Raw genomic sequence first — 16,780 nt, 5'->3', positions numbered from 1 at the left:
CCTTGTTAATCTCTGCCTGTAGAACGTCGGAGCCCGCCCCTGGTCGACCGAAATGTCAGCTTTTCTACCCACTAGGACATTCGCGTAAACTATTGAAAGCCTTCGACACCGTCCATGACCACCACGAAGGCCGATAGAGACGTCGTGAGCTTGATTGAGTAGCCAACGCATTACCGCGGAGGTGGCAGGGTACCTGCGCTAGCTCGAGCTGTAACGGTTACTAATAAAATAAATAAGGGGAACCTAGTCAAGGAATAAAGCGTACGTACCAGACAATGCAGAGGTAATCCATACGGCGTTTTAATTGAGCTTAATGTCAAGCAAACAGTAGACTCGATCGACGAGCGAATGACAAGAGGAGATTCCGCCACCAACGAAGCAACGACCGGCTAGCACCGAACACATTCCCCCGCACCACGGTTCACCCCACCGCTCACAACAACGAGGGCCGAGGGGGGGAAAACTGGCCCTCTATCCCGAAAACAAGGTCAGCTATTCATGCGGGAAGTGTCCACTTCGAAGAAAAGGTCGGGGGTAGAGTGCCTTCATGTGCGCCTCGCATAGAGAGATGCCAACTGCCTGTTTCCCTTTCCCACACCCTCTTCCACCGCCATTTTGTTTCTCTCGTTGTTTCCCCGTGCGCCGGAAAGTGGCCTTTGTGTACATCGGTAATCCCATCCGAGGGGGAAAATGCTAATCCTCCCTCCGTGGGTTCCACAACGCTGCTCCGAACTTCTGAGATAAGGTGCTTGTTTCCGGGAGGGTTATAAGCCCCACGGATTATCGCCGAGGAACAAAATGGCTGCTGGTTTGTCGGCGAGTGGTATTACAAAGGGTGGCATCACCCTAGCAAAGCGCACATGAAGGCTCCCTAGTCGGGGGCATCCTGTTCTGAGTCAGCAAGGCGCGCCTAGCTTGGCTTTGCTTGTGGGTGAAGTCGAGGGAATCAGAGGCGAGTTTGTCGGGTCCATGCTTCTTTTTTCGCTGCCTGAACTCGTGATGCGCGCGAACATCCCGGAGAAAAATATTCCGAGTGCCAAAATAGCAAAACTTTGGCTTTGGATCTTGAATTAAAGTGGATTTTGGATTGTACAACAGGGTTGCCAAACGCAAGTCTCAAAAGATCACGCCTGATCGCCGAGAAACCGCCAACCGACTCTCGGTGTGTCTGAAAGGGGTACTCCGCCGATTTCTTCATGGTCCCCGATTTGCTTGAAATTTTGCTAAACTCGCCAAACAACATCGCCAAAATAGTATCCCAAATATTAGGTCAAAATAATTTTTTTTCACGAAGTTATTGAATTTACAATTTTGGTCCTCACCGTGTTTTTCAAACTGAAAGTCTCTACTGGCAACAATGAAAAAGTGACGTCATTGGAAGTGCAGGGGTTCACTCTTTGGACTGTAGAATTTTTTCCCAACTGATTTGAAGCAGTTTCATGGTGTCAAATGAATGCCTTGGAAGCTCGCTCCAGTCCCCGCGCTCCAGCACGGAACAAATCATTGGCATATTCTATTTTTTAGACTGCTCGCCCGACTGGCAAGCTGAACTTCCACTGACGTCACGGCCCTGAAAAGGGCGGGTATATTTGAATGTCTGTTTTTGCATCATTTTCATTTGCCGATTTCGCAATAACTATTATGAATTCCACGATATTAAATAGCATTCCAGAAAGGGTAAAGGCCTGGGAGTCAGAAAATATAGTTAGTTGAGGTAGCTCAAAAATCGGCGGAGTACCCCTTTAACGAGGTCGCTCGCGAACCGCATCCGCGACCGCTTCGCGAACGCGGATCCGCTTCCAGTGTGAATGCGCCATGAGCGCGGTTGTTGCGCGTGCAGAAAGACTGCACGGTTAGAAAAAATCGGCACCTCTGGACGCGTAAACGGTTTTGACAGGGCGGGCACGTATGGCTTGGTGTATTTTTTATGCGCGAGGTCTTATGTGAAATAAACTCCTTTGAACGCGTACTTCCTTCCGTGGTCGCACATCTATACGGCTGCTTCTTGCGACGTCCTTATAAAATGGCGGCCGCTTGATGTGAGGCGGGAGCTAGGAGTAAGGCCCAGCGTATTAAACGTCTTTTCGCCAGCGTGAAAGCCTAGGTTGCACACGGCCATCCTTAGTCTTCCATGCGCGCTAAACCGCCGCAGGCACCCGCCCCGAAGCACCGACACCATATACAGTACGGCGATTACGCGACACTGGAAGAGACTGCATCAAGCCACGTCTTTCTCTGTACACAAGTTCCAATCGGCGTATCGGTTCCCCCGACCTCCGGGACCTCATTCCGGGCGCATTTTCACCAAGACCGGATAGTATTCAAATAAAGAAATATGTCATCGCCCATGGGCTTAAAAATTCGAACCACTACAAATCGCTCCGACACCGACCCGGCCGTCGTTCCGGACTGTAACTCTCACCTCCTTCACGCAAGAAGCAGCGTTAGACACGAGAACGCGCGGTTTCGGCGTATCCATTAGTACTTCGTGTGTACGGAAGCAACGCGGCTTTCCTCGTAGGAATCGGTCTTTGAAAGAGGCAGCGAAAGAACTGAGTGGCTGTGTTAGCAGCGCCATTTTAGTGAGCGGTTACTTTCCTACTAGCCATAGTGGTTATGGTTTTTTTACACAGTAAGTGGACGTATAAAAAACGCTAAAATAAAACTGAACTACTGCTTGCGCCACCTAGTAAGCATACTAAAAACCACAAAAAAAAGGGAGATTTGCGATTTCGGTAACAACATGCTCGAGCAGATGGCCACCGCAGAGCTCGGGCGCCCATTAGTGTAGACGTGTTGACTCGGCACCACTGATCTCTCTTGCAATAGGCTGGATCGCGGACCGCGGCCTTGGCAGCTGGGGCCGAGTGCCGCTACCGGCGGCCATTGATTGACACCAGCCAATCCGTGGGACTCTATGGGAAGAACGAGAAAAAATGCCGTTTCTCCAGTTTCTAAGTTTGTGTCGGCAGTGAAACTTTTGGCTGCTTTTCGATAAGCCCGTCAAATAGCTTGCGTAAACCATTAAAACTGACAGCCCCTTGCAGTTCTTATATCAATAAATATTTTGTGGTGGAGAGTGGCTCCGCTGTAGTGCAGCTCAATGAGGCGAGAGTTTCAATAGTGACAGACCTAGAGTTACCGCGGAGTCGGCGGCGGTTTCGTTGTGTTGGGTTTAGCAGTCGACAAACTCGAAGGCTTTGCTACGCGGAATTCGCTCACTCCCCGAAAGTCGCTGTCGAGATGGAACTTCTTGGTCATACATCAACTTCTAGGCTGCCCCGAGGACGGTCTCCATGACGGAAAGTTCCTTTGTTTACTCGACTAGGAGAGCAAGCTTGCCAGCTCAGCCGTAGGTGCTCCGGTACGTTTATTTTTTTAATCAGCATTCGAACATTTGGCAAATACCAATTTGATTTCCAAATACCCGATATAATTAAGAAACGCAGCGCACCATAAAATACTCGCCTCCGAGCACAGCGTACATGCTTCAGTATTCTTACTTTTGTGGGTTTCTCCGTTAGGCGGGCGTGTATTGCCTGGTGTCATGCAATGGCCGCCGGTGGCGGCACCGACGGGCTCCCGAACCGCGATCCCGCCTACTACATTAGAGAGCGGTGCTCGGCACCAACGAACGCGACAGAGCTACTCATCGGCACGAGCTCCGCGGCTCCAGAATAAACAGAATATTTTCACTTAAAGACCTGTTCACACTAGGGAACCTTCATGTGTGCTTTGCTCGGGGTGATGACATCTGGCCATTTTTTTTCGAAAGCATATTTTTATTTTTTGTTCTCAAGCGCGTAAAAGAGCGTGTCCCTGCGCGCGCTCGTGGCGCTGACTGTGCTACAGCGACATTTAGCGCTGACCTCGCGCTAAGCGTGTGCTGAGCGTTCACCAGCTTTGCGTCCCACCGTCAAAACCGTTGCTCATGGCAGACAATAAGTAGCTGACATCACGTGAGCATTGCTGCATCAGCGCTTCGCTGCATGTGAGGGCCTTAAAGGTGCCTTCAGGAGGTTTCTGAGATCGCCTAAATATGGCGACAACCTACTCTGCGGGATATGCGCGTCCTAGAAATCCATAGATCAGATCGATGAGCGACCGATTTTCCTATGAAAAAAACAATGAACACAACGAGATCATCTCCGGCGACGGGAGGAGCATTGTTCCGGCAGCCAGGATGACATGTGACCAATGAAAACACGACGTTTTGTTGAGGTTGCAAAGGCTGTTATTACAAAACATGTGTGCGTTTGTAGACGATAAAAGCAAAAAAGACTGGATAAAATTGTTCCCTTTTGGGAGGAGAGGGAACATAATACTGCAATAACCAACCCAAAAACAGCGCGTTATGTTTTGTTTTTTCTTCTTTTTTTCTTTTTTGCGAGTGATGATTCTGCTTGTTAGCGCTCGAGCAGGCGCTCGCTGGATTGAATCGTAGTCCGGGCGGTATGGGCAGCGAGCAGCGCGCATTCGAGATATCACTCCGCGGTCCCGCCGGTCGTAGGCGCGAAGATCCTTCGCTTGCTATTGGCTGACAGTGGTCCTCGTTTCTGAACATGCTCCTCCCATTGTCGGAGATGAATTCGGTGTGATGCGATCTTTGATTACTTTTTAACGCGACAGCGTTTAGGAACTCGTGTAGCAGAAAATCCGGTGCCGGCGTCAGCGTCGGTGTCGCTGGGACGGAAAATCCTTATGGTCGACAAGGTCATGACGTCACAGTCACGTGAGACGTGACGTCAAACGTCACACCTGGTGTCACAAGACGCCAGACAAGATACCGGCTAGGCCACGCCGACGCGCTGCACATCTTGGGAACGAGCGCGACTTTATATGTTTAGCAATCGCGTTCCACTCTTGAAGGCGAAGCTTAAACTGCCTAATGCAATTTTTTTTTTAATCGGGAAATCGGCCAAGTGTCGTCATGATCTGGGAATTCTTAGGATGCTTCGAGCCAGCAAAGTGAGTTATCACCATATTTAGGCAATCTGAGAAACCTCCCATTAACTGAAGAGCGTGTTGGTAAAATTTATTGACTCAGAAAGAATACAAACTAGGGACGAAGGGCGACGAGCATTTCTTTTCGAGTAGCAACGACATGAGTGAGCTTACAAGTACCTTCTGCAATTCAGGGCCGTCATGAATGAAGGAGAGAAAGGGTGTGCGGTGTATTATGTGCGTGTTCGCCACGTATAGCAAACACGACCTCTTGAAACGTCCTCGGGGCACATGTAAACGCGGTGTCGGTCGCACCATATATCTTCCGTCTTCAGCATCAAACACGCTAGACTGAAACTAAGAAAGTGATACACTTCAGATGAATGTAAAAAATGCTCATATCAGACATACTGCGGATGTCCAGAGTTGTCCATCATCCCCATTGCAGAGTATTTTCCGGGCTATAGTCTGCAAACGCAGGGGCAAACCTTGGGTCAGAAATGAAAGCTTTTGCTTAGATAGTGCGCTCACCGTGCGTAGCTCGTACGCCGTGCATAGTCCGCATTTGGTGCTTAGTGGACACGAAAATCTTCTGATAGGCGGCACACCTTTAGAGGTTTCTGACAGAACAGCTTGTATTACAAATAAATAATAGCTAACATACTCTCTCATTTAGAAGATCTGTCACGTCTGGTCATAATGAACGATCTTGAAAAACAAAAGTCTTGCACAGTCTGCACGCGTAGATATTCTGCACACCCTAATGTTTCAACTTTTAATCATGTATAGGCCCCGGACCATAGCCCGGGAAATACGGTATTTTTTTTTCATTCTAACTGAAGTCGAATGTCATGATTGCATGATTAAAATGAATACTGAAGAAATACGCGAGTCCCAAAAAACTTGCTCACAGCCGATCCACGGCTATGGCATGTTTATTTAAAAGTCGCCGATGATGTTACCTGGAGATTCTGCGGCAGTAGCGAGGTCACAACGCTCGTTACCGCCTAACAAGAAACAGTTGTCAGTTATAAAAGACTAAAAAACAAAACAAAGAATTCTGAAAATAACAAAAGGCACAGATGTGCACAGCTGGCTTCTGTATTCAGCTACTTCGGTGGTCTGTAGTCGGTTGCTGTACCAACGGCTTTGCACAGGCTGCGAGGTCAGTACCCATGACATTTGCAGTTAGAATGCGGTAGAATCGTTTCCTGCACCAGGAGCTGCTGTTGAACTGCAGTTGAACCGCAGTTCTAGCAGCTTTAGTGTCAACAGCGACTTCAATAGTATCCATTGCAGGAACGTCGACACAATTGGCGACTCCGGCAAAATCAATGGCACCTAACGGCTGGAACAGAAAGCTGTGGTGGCAGGTTTGTTTGCCAGCCTTCTCAAGCGAATAATATATTCACAGCCCCTGGCGGTCTAAACACAAAACCGTGAATGTATGATAAAAAAACACCTGAGGATAATCGCCATTACACAGTTCACCCCTAAGGCAGACTGTTCAGTGGAAGTATTTGACATCTCATAAATATATTTTTCGTCATGTGAACGTGCTATCTGCGTGAGTGTGTGGACCGAAGCGCGATTACATGGTGAAAGAGAGACGCACGACTGGTTCAAGGAGCGTGCGGGTTTCACCACACTACCGGCTTATCGGTAAACGCAGTATATGCCTGCTTTGGAAAGTCGACGTTCCGTTGCTCTACACGCTGTGATGAAGCTGCTTTAGACTCGCTGTGGTTAAAACATTTGGCTGCTGAAAGCCCAGCGCTATCTTGAGCTTCAGGACCAATCAAAGTTCAGCAGGCCTACAGCCCACCACCTCATGTGGCATGTTTTGTACGACAGCAGCATTCAGGCTATTTGTAAATGAAAGTTACCCATTGCAGCCACCTTTGACTTCTACTCTACCATACGTTCCGCATACTCGGCTGTCCCATTGAAAGCTGGGTGGTATGGGAGGAACAAGCATCCATAGGGTGCCATTCGTCCGCAAACATGTCTGGTATTCCTCGCTCACAAAAATTGGACACTTCTGATAAAACCATGTCAACAGTAACTGTCGCTGAAGGACAGGGATCGCTGGAAATACCTGGATCCTCTATCAGGCTAATAGTTTTATTGTTAGTCTTGTCTACGGAAATACCCAAGCTGTAATAAATTGAAGTTTTTATGGCATGATCTGTTAGGAACATTTAGCATATCTTGTGAATTTGCGTACCCCATTAAACCGTACTCTTTTCATTTTGTCTTGTAACAAAACTGGCTTAATCAGGTTGCCAGACTGATCTTTACAGCTGGCTGAAACTGAAAATTAACATCAAATATGATGTATCTTCCATTCTAATAAACAAACTTGGAACACAGCTTGACTAACGTGCCTGGTTGAATTGTTCATTATAAGTAACCTTCACTTTCTTCTTCTTTGGTTTTGATGACACTCTATTGCTAGGCTGCATAGGCACCGGCGCTGGATGGTCTGTAGGAGCATCTAATATTTCACTTTCATGATCATGAGTTTCCTGGTGCTGCACATTGTCCATGTTGGGCACTTGTGGCTGAACGTCCATTTCGTTTCAGAGATGGTTTCTTCAAATGCTTCCTTGCATACAAGTAAATGTTGCCTGTTTCGTCGTTACACAGCGCCATTCTCAACTTGCGCCACATAAAATCTTGGCGCCACTTGCTCTTTGACTTGTGCTTGGACTTTTCCAGTTTCCTCATGTCGCAGACGCACAATCTGTTTGGTGCCGAGTGGCTCCAAATGCCTACCAGCACTGACTTTTTGTTTCTGTTTTTCCCCCTTTTGTCCTTGTGCTGCTGAGAAGTCTAGCGATCGAGATCGCAATCGTCGTCCCATGGATAACTCGCAAGGTGACCGTCCATTCCCGAGTGGTGTGCACCTGTAGTTTAGCAACCCTAACCAAAAATCTTCTTTGGCATACTGAGTTTTCTTTAGACTCATTTTGTCTACTTGGACCCGTTTTTCTGCCAGTCCATTTGCTCTTGTAAACCTTGGGCTTGGGTTGATATGTTCGAAATGGTACCATTTTGCAAACGCTGCAAATTTTCTGCTTGCAAGTTCTGTACCATTGACGGCGCAGACATCTTCGGGGATTCCATGCCTGGCGAAAACGCTTGTCATATGGTATATTACTGCAGCAGCACTATTATGTTACCTGCACAATTTCAGGTTAATTGGCGTAGACGTCGTATATCACGAGGTACGACGATTCCGCATGTTGGCACCAGATCAGCTCCAATAACCTCTCCCACGCTTCACTAGGGACATCTCTCATGATTAGTGGTTCAGCAGGTTGCTGATATTCAAATGTTTGACAAGCTGCACGTTTTGATATGTATGACTTAATGTCGGCATTCATTCTTGGCCAGAATTCGCTCATGGCAAAGTGTCCTTCGTGCAGTCTTCTCAGTCTCTCTGCACGACAAGCTTTAGGAACAACTACTTTTGAGCTCCTTAACAGGACACCGCTGACCAGAGTCAACTTTGATGTACAGCCCTTGAGGTCTCCCTTTTGTTCTTGACCCTGGTAGATGCGTGCGGTAACTTCAAGTTCGTCATCATTCTCCGTGGCCTGTTGCACTTTCGGAAGTGTCGTTTGACTCAGTGATGTGGACACTATGTTGACAGCGTATACTTCATCATCATCCAATTCTACCACTTTTGTTTTCGCCTCTTTCGCTGGTGCCCGAAACAATGTGCCGGCTAGCACAACGTTCTTTTCAGGTGGATAACGCAGGTCATACTCTAACTTCATCCGACGAATACAAAATTGCTGCAGCCGAGGTGGCATGTGGCATGGTTCTAATACTTTTCTTTGCTATCCAGATCAATGGTCGATGGTGGGTTTCCAGTGCGAATTTACGACCGTAAATAAAGTCATAGAACTTCCCACAGGCAAACTTGATGGAGAGCGTCTATTTTTCAATTTATGCATGTCGCACTTCACAGTCGGTCATCACTCCTGACGCATATGCTACTGTACGCCACTCTCTATCATTCAGCTATAGGAGTGTCACATTGAACTGTAGGACTGCCGCTCCTAATCCATACTGTGATGCAACACCTGTCACTTTTGCCCTCTTTTCGGGTTAAAAAAATGCTCAAACTGGCTTGTTAGTCAGCGTTCTCTTTAGGCTGTCGAATGGTTCCTTGTCGTGCTTTTCCACGGAGGAACCCCATACGAGTACATCATCAACGCCACTCTTAGCCCTTCAAGTCTATCAAAAACCTCAATCCTGATCTGTTGAACTGATACTTCCAATGAAGATGGGATGACAAATGTTAGTCTACGAAATCGGTAACGTCGAAATGGCGTACAAAACGTGCACACTAGAGAGGCCTTCTAATATAGTGGTATATGTTGGTACCCACGATTTGCATCTATCCTTGAGTAGAACTTGTTATGCTTCAATGTCTTCATGGCGTGGCATTTGGTAGAGCTGCCGTTTGATGGATTCATTCACTTGCCTTGGATGTTAGATCTATGCAGATTTTAAGAGCACCTACTTTCTTCATGAGTATCACAATTAGGCTTACCCAATCAGTTGGTACATTGACATGGGCGATGACTCCAGTCTCTTCCATTCTCTGGAGTTCTCTCTTGAGCGGTTCTTTCGGAGTTTGTGGAACTTTTCTTCTCGTCGGCTGAACCACTGGCTCTGCTCCTTCTTTAAGGAAACCTTACACTCCCGTCCCACGCACCCCAGTCTCTTAAACAGCTTAGGAAACACGTGTTCTACTTCTCGGGCCATACTTTCTTCCGCCGTGGGCACTCGCTGGGCCAGCCCCAAAAGTTCAGTAGCTGCTAATCCCATTATGGACTGGCGTCCTTTTTTCACGATAAAGTACTCAATGTAAGCGCTGTTTCCTTTGAGTTCCACTTCTTTGTTTTCTGAAAGGGCCTTGACCAGCCACTCATTATCTCTGTTTGGAATATTGCATATGCTGATTTGAAGAACGCCGCAGTCGCTGTCGTCCTGTTTTCTTATGTCACCTACCAACGCCTTCGTTTTGCAACACACAGCAAAGTGATTCATCATGGCACTTGTTGAAGTTTGTCTTGTATGCCGGACACTTCCGTGGGTCGTGCTTGCGCTCGCACATAGGACAATTGTTTTCCCGTTGGCTGGACGTTCCGCTGAAGCATGTCCGCTCTCCTCTTTTTGTCTACTGTGTTGACACGTCGGGGACCGCCGAGAGTTTCATTTTGTACCTGGAAAATTTCATAGGCCTTTCCGAGCTGTATGGCCTTTTCCAACGTCAGATCTTCCTCACGCAACAAACGCTATTCAAGTTTTTGTCCGTTGCCCCACGTACGATTTGATATCGTACCATGGAGTCCGACAAAGTCGAGAAGTTGCACGATTTCACTTTCAGTTGTAGCTCTCGCACTTACCGTTCAAACGGCTCACCGCGTTCTTGCTTTCGTGAACGAAAAACGTATCGCTCGTATGTTTTATCGTTCTGGGGCTTGCAGTTCTTTTCAAACTTCTGCAGTACTCTCTGGTAGTCCTCTTTTTCTTGAAGTGCGAAGGTAAAAGTGTTGTAGCGTTTGATGGCATCGGGTCCCGCCACATGAAGCAAGATGGCTGCCTTTTGTTTGTTGCTTCGCTTGATGGTCTCTGTCACCCTTAGGTACAGTTCGACACGTTGTCTGAACCGTTGCCGTTTCTCTGGTACGTTTCCTGCCGATTTCGGGCCCTCGGGAGTCTTTAGCACGTCCATGGTTCAGCTTGATTCTTAGTTTATCGCTAGCTCTTTTCGCGGAACGAGTCACTTCTGACACCATGTATTGAGTTCTTCTTATAAAGAAACTGGTTTATTGAGGTTGCCAGATTACTCGTTACGTCTGGCTGAAACTGGACAATAACATAAGACCTGATACACGCACCACTTATGGTTTAGGTTGCGTCACAGAAACAACAAAAGTTCCTAACGTTCTGCCGTGTTTTATCAATTAAAATCTTAAAATACTTGCAGTTTCTTTTTTGTAATGAAGTGTGAATCATGAGCACCTTTCATATTAAAGAGATAGGGTTAAAAGAAGAAATATAAATACACCAAAACAATAACCTTCTCCCAGATCATTAAGATATATCATAAAGGTTACAGACACTACTCTAGTACTGCATCCAGTAGCTGTGTTCATAACCAGCAGGTTCACGATATGAAGCTTCAGAGCACTCGGCTAAACTGATTCGACGGCCAAGTTCCACAGGAAATAGTAAGGGTAGGACTCAAAGGGGAATTTACTTTGGACAAGATGTTGTGGCAGTGTTATTGAAGAGTGGTTTTTCGCTCCATCTTCGACATAAAAAGAGACCTTTTTCCCTGGTGCACGTCATTCATCCACACCACAAACTACTTTCTTTTCAAGGCGTAAGTAAGCGCTTGACAAAAGCGCGTTTGTAATTTTGATGATTGTTCCAACACAACCACCCCATCGGGCATATAGTTCTCCATAAGCTTGTTTCCAGTACACTGAGCACACGAAACAACCCATCTGGTGATCTTTCCTGAGAAGAAGTGAATGGATGATGCCAGTGTTGTTGTCTGCTATATGTCCCCGAATCTGAAGTTTATTGGTAACGCCTGGTACAGCCAGACCGCACCAGTCCTGAGTCCTGCATAGGAATCACGTCGTCCCGCTTAGTTGAAAGATTGACAGGCGATTTAGTGCCTTTTGTAGAGAAAGTTATCCGCTGGGTTTCTCGGGTTTTCCAGTCTGTTAATAGCAGCTATGTACACTGCATATGATAGGGACAAAAACAATGACATACTGCGTCCCACTTTACATCTGGCAGTCCAGACCGCTCAAAAAAGGTTTAAGAGTAGCTGTGCAGAACGAACGTGTTCAAACATTCCGTTGATACAATTATTCATACTTAAACGACACTATTTTTCAAACTTTAACGTCAAAAAGGAACATAAAATTGGACAGCTTGCTAACTTACAACAGCATACAATACGTTATACATAAGCTACTTCTTTCTAAGATCGATTCATGACTAAAATAGTCCACCAGAATACATCGTCAGAGGAACTTTAAAATCAGCGTTATCTACCTTTTTGTTAGCTTTCTAACTTCTCCGGAGTTATAATATGTCCTGTTACCTACATCTCGCTTACAACATTCCTGTATTTATAATATACTTTCGAAAAAAAACTGCCCTTTCAGAAAAAATATTTTTGTCTTTGTTTGAAAAACTGTATTGTATTACGAAACCCCAATGCAATGATATCCCCTATGCGATGTGGAAATAAATGAAGTGGCAAAGCTAATGCTTGGTTTCAGAAAACATATCACACGTGAATTTGGTGCATCTGCTTTCCTGCAAAGCCCTTGGTGGAGAAAGTCGATGCAATATGCGGAAAAAGAATGTCAAATGTCAAAACTTACAAAACTTCTTGACAAAAAAAAATCCGCACTGTAGCTTCCGTTTTAAGGTCTATTCATTCGATGCATCTCGTTGGCGAATCATGTCTCGCGAAACTAGGTTTCGGGAAACAGATGAATCGTGTTAACCCTACCGAAAGGTTGCGCGCCTCCGAGAAAGGTTGCGTGTGCACCTCGCTTCGGGAGCAATATTTTCCTCAAACCTCACCAAGGCCTGTCAATCACCCGAAAAGAAACGCGGACGCTGCCAATGGCCATGCGGCTTCGCTCTGACGTTTGACCTTCGAGGCAGAGCGAGATTTTGAAGGAGTCTGAGCTTTGGCCCATTCCGTGACCGGGCCAAAGCCGAAAAGAGACAAGCAAATATGACGGCAAGCGACACGCAGAGGATCGGTGCGTTCCAGCGTATACGGGCGATATGTGCTAGAACTTAGCAATACGGGTTGGTGGCGTGGTACAGATTCATTAACAGCCGCGACGAGTGCAAGCACCGCATCTAAACAGGATGGCTGGAGATAGCTTTCTTTTAGGCGTTCAAAAATGTTTAAAATGCTTCGAGATCATCGGCTTGTTCTTTGACGTTCGCGTTCTTTCCCGGGTCTGGCAGGATATATAGGACACCCAGTGAACTGAATCTGACGACGACTGCCTCTTCACTCTGTGCCTACTTCATATCACTTTGATGCGAAACGCCTGATATTTCTGGTGTAGATTACGAGGTTGGGCGAAATTCTCGTGATTCAATACGTCACAGGTTTAGCTCGTCAAACTTTAGATGCGAAAAAGCGCGATTTTGCGAAATCTTGGTTTTCTCTAAACCGTGGCGCGATGAAAAGATACATCGTGCGATTAAGTTTTAGTGTCATGAAGTAGACGGTTTTTGTGCGCCCAGACATATCTTCCTCGTCATTTGCCGAGCGCCTCTCTAGAATGCACCGCTTGGCTTTACCAAGTGCTTAGCGGGAGAGTACACGCATTGAATTTTGTGAAGTGTATTACACGTATAGCGTTAATCAGGCTTGTATATAACGCGGGAGGGTGTAGTTTTCTCGCACTACTGCTATACTGGCGGCATTCGCGGTAACTAATATAGTTGCGTGGGGCGTCATGCAAGCGCTATGGGCTACCTTTGAAAGCCGGGAGCTGCTCGCACGCTCTTTTAAAACGCCAAAAATGTATAGCGATTGAAAGTAAAAATAAAAACAATCATTACGAAAAGAACAAAAATAAATGACGTCGAAATCGCTGCTGATTTTCGACAACATGATTTAGCATCTTGCTCAAGGGTTTCGACTTAGAGAAGGATGGGATTTTCAATCTCACAACAGTCCGAATACTACTGTGTTCAGGGAGCCAGTCTGTTCTTCCGGGCGTCGGCGGTTTCGGATGCAGCCGCCACAGCTTCTGTCGATCGCCGCCTACGGTTCGCATGCTGATGTCTTCGAAGAGCCAATCTTTCCTCCCGGGAGCAGGCAGTTTAGATCAACCGGTGTCGTCGCTGCCCCTGGCTTTTACGTTGTCGCGTAGGTAGTGCATACCGAGGAAAGGAAACTATGTGACGTCCCGGTGCCATCGTAAGATGAGTGCATGCCAACAGCGGCGGCTAATTGGAAATCTGCGGGACGACTTTTTGCATGGACGCGCCATCCGGGGGGGGTTAACACCTAACCCCCAGTTCTCAGAAAGGGGGCGGCAAGGCACGTGTTTTGCCCCCCGCCCCCCCCCCCCCCCCTTTCTGAAACAGCAGCCAAAGGGTACGGCAAACACTGGCCGGCGGCGCCCAAGGGATACAAAGAGCACCGTCCACCCCCGGCCCTGAGGGGGGCGGGAGGGAGTCGCGCATCGGCCTCAAGAGCCAGTCCAGTCCGGTCCAAACCAGTCCATCCAAAGCAAAGACGGCCGCATGCATAAGGTCAATATAGGCTCAAGCAATTAAGATAAATTAAGACCCAGGAAAAAGAAAAAGCGGGTGGTTCTTCGCATCGCGGATGCGCGGACCAGACCAGGCGCGAGACGTGCGAGCAGTGTGCTTCGTTCAGCAGGCTGTTCCATGTTGCCGCAGTGACAAGATTCTTTGCTGCAGGTGATACCAGCTTAGCAGTCACCGGAGGAAGCTGCACTCCCCCCCCCCCCCCCCCCCCCCCCGTTTTATGCAAGACCGATAACCATTTCTTGTACACAGGATCGCCCATATTATTGACACAGACAACCATAATAGACGCAAAATAACGAACACGAAATAAAAAAAAGCTTCCATTATCGCGCGATCATGTTCTGAACTACCATATTGCTTTCTTACCCAAAAAGAAGGAACAAACAACAAAAGTCTAGACTAGGAGTAAGCATAATTAAGGGAGCGCTAGACACTCATTAACTGTCATTGCCTAGAAACATGGGATGGCCGAACGCAAATTAAATTTTGGGTTATACATTTAGTACTACGGAAAAATCGTACCTTTTTGTGAGTCCTGGGGATGTTTAAGATTCGCTGCGTCTGTGCAGAATTTTTTCTTATAGCATATATTTATGTTCTATTGCCACACAAATACGCGCTTGTCATTACAGCAATGACCCGTCCACATTCACGTTGTAATCATGTTGAAACCAATGTAAGAGAAACAGGTGTTCGATTCGCTCCTTACTTCGTGCATAAGCGTTACTTCGCTGTAATATAAAGTGGAGCAATGCCTGTTTTTTACTGTCGACACTATACGAATGCTTAAAACTGAGTGAGTGCCTTTTTTTGCGCTACCATGCGTCTTATTGTAATAATGGGAGAAATAATGACATGGTCTGTTTTGTCGTTTGCAGGTCCTGGAAGAAACATCGAAAGATACGTACTTCCTGATGTTTCGCACCGGCGGTTCCGCTCATAAGAAATGTTTAAACGCAAGAGCAAATATAACAGACAAAACCAACAAGACCGCCACTTACAAAATCGGATTGTACAATCTAAAAAAAAAAATATAGTAAGTACATTACTAATCTTAATAATAATAATCAAGAATCAAGAATCAAGAATAATTTTTATTAGGTGTCCAGGAACGACCATGCGGTCTTGGTACTGGCACACCGAAGCTTACACACAACAAAAAGGTAGGTCACTTGACCTTCGGGGGGTCACATGACCCGCTCCCCAAGGTCACGTGGGGGTCACGTGACCTTCGGGTTCACGTGACCTCGGGGGGTCACGTGACCCCCCAGAGAAATTTTTCCGCTAGATTTAGCGGGGCAATTTTCCCCCTAAATATAGCGGGGAAATTTTTCCTCTAGATTTAGCGAGGAAATTTTTCCGCTAAATTTAGCAGGAAATTTTACGCTACATTTAGCGGGGAATTTTTTCCGATAGATTTAGCGGGGAAATTTTCCCGCCAAAGTTAGCGGGAAAATTTTTCCGCTAGATTTAGCGGGGAAATGTTTCCGCTAGATTTAGCGGGGAAAGTTTTCCGCCAAATTTAGCGGGGAAATTTTTTCGCTGGATTTAGCGGGGCAATTTACCCATAATGCACCGCGCAGTTACGCCGACGGCGACGGTGACGCCGACGGCGACGCCGACGCCGCTCTAGCCGGAAACGTGCGACTAAGAGCTGCGCTCTAAAACTCAAAACATAGAGTAAAAAATATGATACATGTAATGCATGGTGACATAAAGATACGATATACACAACAAGAAAATAACGGAACACAGGGTCCGAACGCAGAGTAGGAAGACTACCACAAGAACGAAGATACCTTATTAACATCACAATCACGACAGGTTCAGCGAGACTCATACAAGAGTTTGAGATCTGACAAATTCAGTCACCCGAAAAGTATGAAAATAATAATAATAATAATAATAATAGTAATAATAATAATAATAATATTAGTAATCATAATAACAATATTAATCATCATGTATCAAGAATAGGCTTTATTTGGTGCCTAAGAACGAGCTTTCGGTTTCAGTACTAGCACATCCAAACACTTTCTATACCTAATACAGATGAAGAGCTAAATGCGTAATCCAATAAAAAATAGGACAAGACATAAACACTTTTATAGTGAGGTAAAGTTGCACATTGGCAATACAATAAGTGAAGAGATATCTGCCTAAAAAGACAGCGACACCTTCATATTCAGCGGAATTAAGGAACAGCATCAACAACAAACTTCCACGAAAGTATTATTTGGAGTCATGCAACGGAATGCGCCGATGTCGTGTTCGCGCTGACAGTGTCGCCATCTGTACCTTCGTCTGTAGATTGACAGGAATGTATTTGGCACTCGCTCTAGCCTGAAGGAAGTGCTGGGTCAGATGCTGCTCCACATTACCGAGGTGTATTCCAGATGGGATCAAGGCAACGCGAAATAGAGGACAAAGAACGTTTTCGGGTTCGAAAATACTCTATAGACATCCTACCGGCAAC

The 16,780-nt window shown here is 46.4% G+C and overlaps 1 pseudogene; it reads left to right on the top strand.

The window, feature by feature from the left end:
* The window catches only part of LOC120843294, a 44,197-nt pseudogene that overhangs the window by 14,502 nt on the left and 12,915 nt on the right, over positions 1–16,780 (top strand).

This window comes from Ixodes scapularis, unplaced genomic scaffold (genome assembly GCF_016920785.2).
Source record: "Ixodes scapularis isolate PalLabHiFi unplaced genomic scaffold, ASM1692078v2 PGA_scaffold5__190_contigs__length_132052651, whole genome shotgun sequence".
NCBI classification, from domain to species: Eukaryota; Metazoa; Arthropoda; class Arachnida; order Ixodida; family Ixodidae; genus Ixodes; species Ixodes scapularis.
This window is presented reverse-complemented; position numbering and strand designations above follow the sequence as displayed.